Consider the following 11,588-nt stretch of genomic DNA (forward strand, 5'->3'; position numbering starts at 1 on the left):
GACTTAGAATTCAGATAGTGTTATTGATTCTCCTAGTACAGTATGTTGATTCTTGAACACAGTTACTTTATGAGTCTTGATCGTGGCCCTAGGCACTTTGTTTTCCAGTATTACCACCGGATACATAAATGCCACAGACACATAACTGGGTGAACCTTTTCAGATTGTGACTTAGCTTTGCTAAAGTCCCCAATTAGAGGTGTCCAGAGTTCTTAATCACACTCTTTTTGCCTTGGATCACGACTTTAACCACTCAGTCTCAAGCTTTTCACTTGGACCCTCATGCCACAAGCACATGATTAGGGACAGCTTGATTTAGCCGCTTAGGCCAGGATTTTATTCCTTCGAGCCCTCCTATCCATTGATGCTCAAAGCCTTGGATCCTTTTTATTTTACCCTTGCCTTTTGATTTAAAGGGCTATTGGCTTTTTCTGCTTGCTTTTTCTTTTATTATTTTTTTTATTTTTTTTTATTTTTTTTCGCAAGCTTTATATTCACTGCTTTTTCTTGCTTCAAGAATCAATTTTATGATTTTTCAGATTATCAATAACATTTCTCCTTTTTCATTATTCTTTCAAGAGCCAACAGTTTTAACATTCATAAACAACAATATAAAAAATATGCACTATTCAAGCATTCTTTCAGAAAATAAAAAGTGTTGCCACCACATCAAAATAATTAAACTATTTTCAAGATATAATTCGAAATCATGTACTTCTTCTTCTTTTGTAATTAAAAATATTTTTTATTTAAGAAAGGTGCTGGATTCATAGGACATTCATAGCTTTAAGGCATAAGTTCTAGATTTTATTAATCATGAAATATAAATAAGACTTAAAATAAACATAAAAGTAGACCAATAATAATAGAAGACAGAAAATTAAAAACATAAAAATAAATGACTCTTAAAATAGATCTCTACTAACAAAAGTTATCACAGAGTTAGGACTCAACAACCTGCAGTGGGAGATGTAAGTACTCCTTCAAGTTGTGGGACACCTAACTCTTCAAGGGAGAGCTTCTGGCGCTTCAGCTCCTGTAGCTCACGCCCCTGCTTCTCCTGTTCCTTAAGCAGCTTGCAAAGCATGCTGTTTTGATTTTGTTGTTCCTCCTTAAGTTGATCCATAGCTTCTTGCAGCTTGGTGACAGATGCTTCTAGGCGGGTCCAATAGTCAATTTGAGGGATCTCTGGGAGGAACTCCTGCGCCCTCCGTTTGATGGAGTTATCTTGCACTTGTTGTCCTTCCATTGACTTCTTGGTGATTGGGTGCTCGACTGGGATGAACTCATCTACTTCCATCTTTACCCCAGCATCTTTGCACAGCAGAGAGATCAAGCTTGGGTAAGCCAATTTGGTCAGTAAGGGGTATTTTGGTCACTGAGAATTTGGCTTCAGCAGAGAGATCAAGCTGGCGTTAAGCCAATTTTTGTCACTGAGAATTTTTTTAAACGCCCAGGATGCTGCAATTCTGGCGTTTAACGCCCAAAATACCCCTTACTGGCGTTTTCTTACCAGTGAGCTCCTTTTCTCTGCTTTTTGCGCTGAATCCTTCTGTAACTCTGTGAATTCCTAAAATTTGATGATTAATCTTGAAGACAATTTATATCAAACTCCTACAAATATTAATTAAAAAGGCAAATAACTTGCTAATGGCTGGGTTGCCTCCCAGCAAGCGCTTCTTTATTGTCTTTAGCTGGACCTTGACTGAGCTTTATTCTAGTCTCAGTTTTGAGCATTCTTGCTCAAAATTGCTTTCAAGATAATGTTTGATTCTCTGTCCATTAACAATGAATTTTTTGTCAGAGTCAATATCCTGAAGCTCAACATATCCATATGGTGACACAGTTGTAATCACATATGGTCCCCTCCACCGGGATTTTAATTTCCCGGAGAATAATCTGAGCATAGAGTTAAACAGCAGAACCTTATGTCCTGGTTCAAAGACTCTAGATGACAGTTTCTTGTCATTCCACCTTTTTGCTTTTTCCTTATAAATTTTTGCATTTTCAAAAGCATTGAGTCTAAATTCCTCTAGCTCATTCAGCTGGAGCAATCTTTTCTCTCTAGCTAACTTACCATCCAGGTTTAGGAATCTGTTTGTCCAGTAGGCCTTATGTTCCAGTTCCACGGGCAGATGACAAGCCTTGCCATACACCAGCTGGTATGGAGAGGTTCCTATAGGAGTCTTGAATGCTGTTCTGTATGCCCACAGAGCATCATCCAAGATTTTTTCCCAATCCCTTCTATGGGCAATTACAGTCCATTCCAGGATTCTTTTTAATTCTCTATTAGAGACTTCAGTCTGCCCATTTGTCTGTGGATGATATGGAGTTGCTACTTTGTAGCTAATTCCATATCGGACCATAGCAGAGTAAAGCTGTTTATTGCAGAAATGAGTGCCCCCATCACTGATTAGTACTCTAGGGACACCAAACCTGCTGAAGATATATTTCTGGAGGAACTTTAGCACTGTCTTAGTATCATTAGTGGGTGTTACAATGGCTTCTACCTATTTAGATACGTAGTCTAATACCACCAGAATGTAAGTGTTTGAGTATGATGGTGGGAAAGGACCCATGAAGTCAACACCCCATACATCAAACAACTCAATCTCTAAGATCTCTTGTTGAGGCATGGCATAACCATGAGGCAAGTTGCCAGTTCTTTGGCAACTGTCACAGTTACGCACAAACTCTCGGACATCTCTATAGAAAGTAGGCCAGTAGAAGCCACATTGGAGAACCTTAGTGGCTGTTCACTCACCTCCGAAATCTCCTCCATATTGTGATCCATGGCAATGACATAGGATCTTCTGTGCCTCTTCTCTAGGCACGCATCTGCAGATCATTTCGTCTGCGCATCTCTTGAAGAGATATGATTCATCCCACAAGTAGTACTTTGCATCAGAAATTAGTTTTTTCATTTGCTGCCTACTGTACTCCTTAGGTATGAATCTCACAGCTTTGTAATTTGCAATATCTGTAAACCATGGTGCTTCCTAAATGGCAAAGAGTTGCTCATCCGAAAAGGCCTCAGAGATCTCAGTAGGAGGGAGGGATGCCCCTGCTACTGGTTCTATCCGGGACAGGTGATCAGCTACCTGGTTCTCTGTCCCTTTTCTGTCTCTTATTTCTATATCAAACTCTTGCAGAAGCAACACCCATCTTATGAGCCTAGGTTTTGAATCCTACTTTGTGAGTAGATATTTAAGAGCAAAATGGTCAGTATACACAATCACTTTTGATCCTACTAAATAGGATCTAAACTTGTCAATGGCATAAACCACTGCAAGCAGCTCTTTCTCTGTGGTTGTGTAATTCTTCTGTGTGTCATTTGGAACGCGGCTTGCATAGTAAATGACGTGCAAAAGTTTGTTGTGCCTCTGTCCTAATACTGCACCAATAGCATGGTCACTAGCATCACACATTAATTCAAATGGTAATATCCAGTCTGGTGCAGAAATGATTGCTGCTGTGACCAGCTTAGCTTTCAGAGTTTCAAACGCCTATAGACACTCTCTATCAAAGATAAATGGCGTGTCAGTAGCTAGCAGATTTCTCAGAGGTTTTGCGATTTTCGAGAAATCCTTTATAAACCTCCTGTAGAATCCTGCATGCCCCAGAAAGCTTCTGATTGCCTTAACATTGGTAGGTGGTGGTAATTTTTCAATTACCTCCACTTTAGCTTGATCCACCTCTATTCCCTTGTTTGAAATTTTATGCCCAAGGACAATTCCTTCAGTCACCATAAAGTGACATTTTTCCCAATTTAAAACTATGTTGGTCTCTTAGCATCTTTTCAGAACAAGTGCTAAATGGTCAAGGCATGAGCTGAATGAGTCTCCAAATACTGAAAAGTCATCCATGAAGACTTCCAGAAATTTCTCTACCATATCAGAGAAGATAGAGAGCATGCACCTCTGAAAGGTTGCAGGTGCATTGCACAGACCAAAAGGCATCCTTCTGTAGGCAAATACTCCAGAAGGACATGTGAATGCTGTTTTCTCTTGGTCTTGGGGATCCACTGCAATTTGGTTGTAACCTGAATAGCCATCCAAAAAGCAGTAATATTCATGACCTGCTGGTCTCTCTAGCATCTGGTCTATAAATGGTAAAGGAAAGTGATCCTTCCTGGTGGCTGTATTGAGCCTTCTGTAATCAATACACATATGCCACCCTGTAACTGTTCTTGTAGGAACCAGTTCATTCTTTTCATTATGAACCACTGTCATGCCTCCCTTCTTAGGGATAACTAGGACAGGGCTCACCCAGGGGCTATCAGAAATGGGATAAATGATCCCAGCCTCCAGTAACTTGGTGACCTCTTTCTGCACACCTCCTTCATGGCTGTGTTTAGCCACCTCTGTGGTTGAACCACTGGCTTAGCATCATCCTCCAATAGGATCTTGTGCATGCATCTTGCTGGGCTAATGCCCTTAAGATCACTTATGGACCACCCAAGAGCTGTCTTGTGTATCCTTAGCACTTGAATTAGTGCTTTCTCTTCCTGTGGATTTAAAGCAGAGCTTATGATCACTGGAAAAGTGTCACCTTCTCCCAGAAATGCATATTTCAGGATGGTGGTAGTGGTTTGAGCTCGGGTTTAGGAGGCTTATCCTTTTCTTGAGGAATTCTCAGAGGTTCTTTTATTTCCTCTGGCTCCTCCAGATCAGGCTGAACATCTTTAAAGATGTCATCTAGCTCTGATTCGAGACTCTCAGTCATATTGATCTCTTCTACCAAAGAGTCAATAATATCAACACTCATGCAGTCATTTGATGTATCTGGATGATGCATAGCTTTGACAGCATTTAACTTAAACTCATCCTCATTGACTCTCAGGGTCACTTCCCCTTTTTGCATATCAATAAGAGTTTGTCCAGTTGCTAGGAAAGGTCTTCCTAGAATGAAAGTTGCATCCTTGTGCTCCTCCATTTCCAGCACTACAAAGTCAGTGGGAAAGGCAAATGGCCGAACCTTGATAATCATGTCCTCAATTATGCCTGATGGATATTTAATGGAGCCATCAGCAAGTTAGAGGCATATTTGGGTTGGTTTGACTTCTTCAGTCAAGCCAAGCTTTCTGATAGTGGATGCAAGTATTAGGTTGATACTTGCCCCAAGATCACATAGAGCTGTCTTGGTACAAGCACCCTCTAATGTGCATGGTATCATAAAGCTTCCGGGATCTTTAAGCTTATCTGGTAAGCTTTTCAGAATGATTGCACTGCATTCTTCAGTGAGGAAAACTTTTTCAGTTTCTCTCCAATCCTTCTCATGACTTAAGATCTCTTTCATGAACTTAGCATAAGAGGGTATTTACTCAAGTGCCTCTGCAAACGGGATCTTTATTTCAAGAGTCCTGAGGTAGTCTGCAAAGTGGGCAAATTGTTTATCATGTTCCGCTTGGCGGAGTTTCTGAGGATAAGGCATCTTGGCTTTGTATTCCTCAACCTTAGTTACTGCAGGTTTATTTCCTATAGAGGCAGGTTGAGAAGCCTTCTTAGGAAGGTTACGATCAGCACTTGTAGGTGTCTGATCCCTCACTGGCGTTTGAACACCAGGAGTAGAGGTTGGATGGGCGTTTAACGCCAATTTTCCACCCTTTTCTAGTGTTTGAACGCCAGAACTGGGCAAGGAATGGGCATTTAATGCCAACTTTTCTCCCTTTTCTGGCGTTTGAATGCCAGAAGTGGGCATCCACTGGGCGTTTGACGCCAATTTTTCACCCTTTTCTGGCGTTTGAACGCCAGAATTATTCCTCTCTGTGCTCTTGCTGTCCTCAGAGGGATTTTGGACAGTGGTTTGGTCATCCTCTGTCAGTTGTTCTTTTCTTGGCTTTCTACTACTTTGAGCTGAATTATTCAGTGTCTTCCCGCTCCTTAGTTGAACAGCTTGGCATTCTTCTGTTATCTGTTTAGATAGCTGCTGTCTTGTCTGATTCAATTGTGCTTCCATATTTTTGTTAGCATTTTTAGAGTCTTGGAGCATCTCTTTAAATTCTGCTAATTGTTTTGTCATAAGGAGCGATTCCTGATTAAGTTCAACAATCTGCTTTTGAGGATTAGGATCAGTAGTTACTGCCCTAGCCTCTTCTTTTATGGAGGACTCACTGCTTGAGTACAAATGTTGATTTCTAGCAACCGTATCTATGAGCTCTTGAGCCTCTTCGATCGTCTTTCTTATGTGTATAGATCCACCAGCTGAGTAGTCTAGAGATATTTGAGCTTTTTCTGTAAGCCCAGAGTAGAAGATGTCTAACTGTACCAAGTCTGAAAATATTTCAGAGGGGCATTTCCTTAGCATCCCTCTGTACCTCTCCCAGGCATTATAAAGGGATTCATGATCCTCTTGTTTAAAGCCTTGGATGTCTAACCTCAGCTGTGTCATCCTTTTTGGAGGGTAAAATTGATTCAGGAATTTGTCTGATAACTGTTTCCATGTTTTTATGCTTGCTGTGGGTTGGTTATTTAACCACCTCTTAGCTTGATCTTTTACAGCAAATGGACACAGTAATAATCTGTAGACATCCTGATCCACTTCTTTATCACGTACTGTGTCAGCAATTTGTAAGAACTGTGCCAGAAACTCAGTAGGTTCTTCCTGTGAAAGACCGGAATACTGGCAATTTTGCTGCACCATCATAATGAGCTGAGGATTTAGCTCAAAACTGCTTGCTTTGATGGGAGGTATACAGATGCTACTCCCATATGCAGCTGTAATGGGGTTAGCATATAACTCCAGAGTCCTTCTGAACTGTTCATTTCCACTTATGTCCATGATGGAGAAAAGGGAATTGATATGAGTTACAAATAAATTATATTTTTTATTTTTATTTTATTTAATTAAAAGTAACCGAATAAAATAAAATAAAATAAATGGAAAATAAAATAAAAGTTTCGAAAACTAAAATAATTGGTTAATTAAGAAAATTTGAAAGGCCTTGGATATGATTTTTGAAAAAGATTTGAATTTTGGAATTCCAAACTAAGATAAGATAAAATAAGAAGTTTTAAAATAAAAATCTAAATTTTTAAAGGCAGAATTCGAAAATCAATTAAAATAAGAGAAAAGATATTTTTGAATTTAATGAGGAAAGAGAAAAATAATAAAATGACACCAAACTTAGGATTTTTAGATCGAAACAAAGAAAACAAACAAGAAAACTTTGAATGTCAAGATGAACACCAAGAACACTTTGAAGATCAAGATGAACATCAAGAACAAATTTTGAAAATTTTTAAGGAAATAAGGACACAAAGGACACCAAACTTAAAAATTTTTATATTTTGGACACTAATAATTCGAAAATGCATAAGAAAAACAAGGAAAGACACAAAACAAGAAAGACTAAAGATCAAACAAGGAAAATAAACAAGAACAACTTGAAGATCAATAAAGAACTAAGAACATGTAATTCGAAAAATTGAAGGAAAATAAAAGCATGCAATTGACACCAAACTTAAAATATGAAACTAAACTCAAATAAAAGACTCTAAACCAACAAAAATAAATTATTCCTAATCTAAGCAACAAAATAAACCGTCAGTTGTCCAAACTCGAACAATCCCCGGCAACGGCGCCAAAAACTTGGTGCACGAAATCACTATCACACTTTTGCAATTCCGCACAACTAACCAGCAAGTGCACTGGGTCGTCCAAGTAATACCTTACGTGAGTAAGGGTTGATCCCACGGAGATTGTCGGCTTGAAGCAAGCTATGGTTATCTTGTAATTCTTATTCAGGATATCAGTAATGATTCTTAGTTTTAATTGTAAAAAGTAAAAGAACATGAAATAAATACTTGTTATGCAGTAATGGAGAACAAGTTGAGGTTTTGGAGATGCTTTGTCTTCTAAATCTCTGCTTTCCTACTGTCTTCTTCTTTACGCACGCAAGGCTCCTTCCATGGCAAGCTGTATGTTGGTAGATCACCGTTGTCAATGGCTACCATCCGTCCTCTCAGTGAAAATGGCCCAATGCGCTGTCACCGCACGACTAATCATCTGTCGGTTCTCACTCATGTTGGAATAGGATCCATTGATCCTTTTGCGTCTGTCACTACACCCAGCACTCACGAGTTTGAAGCTCGTCACAGTCATCCCATCCCAGATCCTACTCGGAATACCACAGACAAGGTTTAGACTTTCCGGATCTCAAGAATGGCCGCCAATAATTCTAGCCTATACCACGAAGGTTCTAATCTTAGATTAGAAACCCAAGAGATATGCGCTCAAGCTATTGCAGATAGAATGGAGGTGGTTGTCAGGCACGCGTTCATAGGTGAGAATGATGATGAGTGATGAGCGGATAATTTATACGCTTTTTGACATTATTTTTAGTAGAATCTAGTTACTTTTAGGGATGTTTTCATTAGTTTTTATGTTAAATTCAAATTTCTGGACTTTACTATGAGTTTGTGTGTTTTTCTGTGATTTCAGGTATTTTCTGGCTGAAATTGAGGGACTTGAGCAAAAATCAGATTCAGAGGTTGAAGAAGGACTGCTGATGCGGTTGGATTCTGACCTCCCTGCACTCAAAGTGGATTTTCTGGAGCAACAGAACTCGAAATGGCGCGCTTCCAATTGCGTTGGAAAGTAGACATCCAGGGCTTTCCAGCAATATATAATAGTCCATACTTTGGCCAAGAATTGACGACGTAAACTGGCGTTCAACGCCAGCCTTCTGCCCAAATCTGGCGTCCAGCGCCAGAAAAGGATCCAAAACCAGAGTTGAACGCCCAAACTGGCACAAAAACTGGCGTTCAACTCCACAAATGGCCTCTGCACGTGCAACACTCAGGCTCAGCCCAAACACACACCAAGTGGGCCCCGGAAGTGGATTTATGCATCAAGTACTTACTCATGTAAACCCTATTGACTAGTTTATTATAAATAGGACCTTTTACTATTGTATTAGTCATCTTTTGATCATCTTAGGATCTTAGGATCATCTTTGGACGCCTGGTTCTTAGATCAGAGGGGCTGGCCATCTCGGCCATGCCTGGACCTTCACTTATGTATTTTCAAACGGTAGAGTTTCTACACTCCATAGATTAAGGTGTGGAGCTCTGCTGTTCCTCAAAGATTAATGCAAAGTACTACTGTTTTCTATTCAATTCTTCTTATTTCGCTTCTAAGATATCCATTCGCACCCAAGAACATGATGAAGGTGATGATTATGTGTGACGCTCATCATCCTTCTCCCTTATGAACGCGTGCCTGACAAACACTTCTGTTCTACATGAATTAAGCTAGAATGAGTATCTCTTAGATCTCCTAACCAGAATCTTCGTGGCGTAAGCTAGAATGATGGCGGCATTCAAGAGAATCCGGAAGGTCTAAACCTTGTCTGTGGTATTCTGAGTAGGATTCAATGATTGAATGACTGTGACGAGCTTCAAACTCGCGATTGTTGGGCGTTAGTGACAGACGCAAAAGGAGGATGAATCCTATTCCAGCATGATCGAGAATCGACAGATGAATAGCCGTGCCGTGACAGGGTGCGTTAGCATATTATTCACTGAGAGGAGGGGATGTAGCCACTGACAATAGTGATTCCCTTGCATACAGCCAGCCATGGAAAGGAGTAAGACCGATTGGATGAAGATAGCAGGAAAGCAGAGGTTCAGAGGAACGAAAAGTATCTCCATTCGCTTGTCTGAAATTCCTACAAATGAATTACATAAGTATCTCTATCCCTATTTTAATATTAATTTCGAAAACTCCATAACTGTTTTATATCCGCCTGACTGAGATTTACAAGGTGACCATAGCTTGCTTCATACCAACAATCTCCGTGGGATTCGACCCTTACTCACGTAAGGTATTACTTGGACGACCCAGTGCACTTGCTGGTTAGTGGTACGAGTTGTGAAAAGTGTGATTCACAATTTGTGCACCAAGTTTTTGGCGCCGTTGCCGGGGATTGTTTGTGTTTTCGGCAAGCTTTTGGTCCGGTAACATCAGTGCCAGATTCCCTTTTGATCCGGCAACTGCACCAAGTTTTTGGCGCCGTTGCCGGGGATTGTTTGAGTTTGGACAACTGACGGTTCATCTTGTTGCTTAGATTAGGTAATTTTCTTTTTGTTTTCTTTTCAAAAATTTTTCAAAAATATTTTCAAAAATCTCTTATCTGTTTTTGAAAAAAAAAATAAAAAAAAATGTTTTCAAAAATTTTATTCAAGATTTTTAAGAATGAATTCTAGTGTTTTATGAAGCATGTGAAGCCTGGCTGGCTGTAAAGCCATGTCTAAATTCTTTTGGACTGAGGCTTCCAAACCATCAACATAGAGGCAAGTTACTTGGATAAGTAATGAGCAGTATATTCTCTTATGTTGCATGCTGAAGCTTGGCTGGCCATTGGTCATGTCTAGTGTTTTGGACTGGAGCTTTCATTGAAAGCTTGGCTGGCTAGTGAGCCATGTCTAATTCCTGGACTGAAGCTTTAGACTAACATGGCAAGATTCCTGGAATTCATATTAAAAATTTTGGAATCCTTATTTTCCTTTTTCAATTAATTTTCGAAAATTCAAAAAAAAAATTAGAAAATCATAAAAATCAAAAATATTTTGTGTTTCTTGTTTGAGTCTTGAGTCATATCATAAGTTTGGTGTCACTTGCATATGCATCTTGCATTTTTTCGAAAATTTCCATGCATTCATAGTGTTCATCATGATCTTCAAGTTGTTCTTGGTAAGTCTTCTTGTTTGATCTTGATGATTTTTTGTTGTGTCTTTTCATGTTTATCATATGCATTCTTGAATTCTTAGTGTCTAAGCATTAAAGAATTCTAAGTTTGGTGTCTTGCATGTTTTCTTTGCATTAAAAATTTTTCAAAATTATGTCTATGATGTTCATCTTGACATTCAAAGTGTTCCTGGTGTTCATCTTGACATTCATAGCATTCTTGCATGCATCACATGTTTTGATCTAAAAATTGCATGCATTGCATAATTTTCATGTTTTTCATAAAAATTTCAAAAATCAAAAAAATATCTTTCCCTTTTTCTCTCATCAAATTCGAAAATTTGGATTGACTTTTTCAAAAATTTTTAAAATCAAATTGTTTCTCATGAGTCAAATCAAATTTTCAATTTGAAAATCTTATCTTTTTCAAAATCTTTTTCAAAAATCAAATCTTTTTCAAAATTCTTAGTTATTTTCGAAAATTCCAAAAATATTTTTCAAAAATCTTTTTCTTATTTTTATATCAAATTTTCGAAAATAACATAAACAATTAATGTTTTGATTCAAAAATTTGAAGTTTGTTACTTGCTTGTTAAGAAAGATTCAAACTTTAAGTTCTAGAATCATATCTTGTGATTTCTTATGAATCAAGTCATTAATTGTAATTTTAAAAATCAAATCTTTTTCAAAACTAATTTCAATCATATCTTTTCAAAAATATCTTCTTATCTTATCTTTTTCAAAAATATCTTTTCAAAATATCTTTTCTAACTTCCTAACTTCTTATCTTTTCAAAATTTGTTTCAACTAACTAACTAACTTTTTGTTTGTTTCTTAACTTTTTCAAAACTACCTAACTAACTCTCTCTCTCTAATTTTCGAAAATATCTCCCCCTTTT

This window comes from Arachis ipaensis, chromosome B7 (genome assembly GCF_059453495.1).
Source record: "Arachis ipaensis isolate K30076 ecotype BB chromosome B7, ASM5945349v1, whole genome shotgun sequence".
NCBI classification, from domain to species: domain Eukaryota; kingdom Viridiplantae; phylum Streptophyta; class Magnoliopsida; order Fabales; family Fabaceae; genus Arachis; species Arachis ipaensis.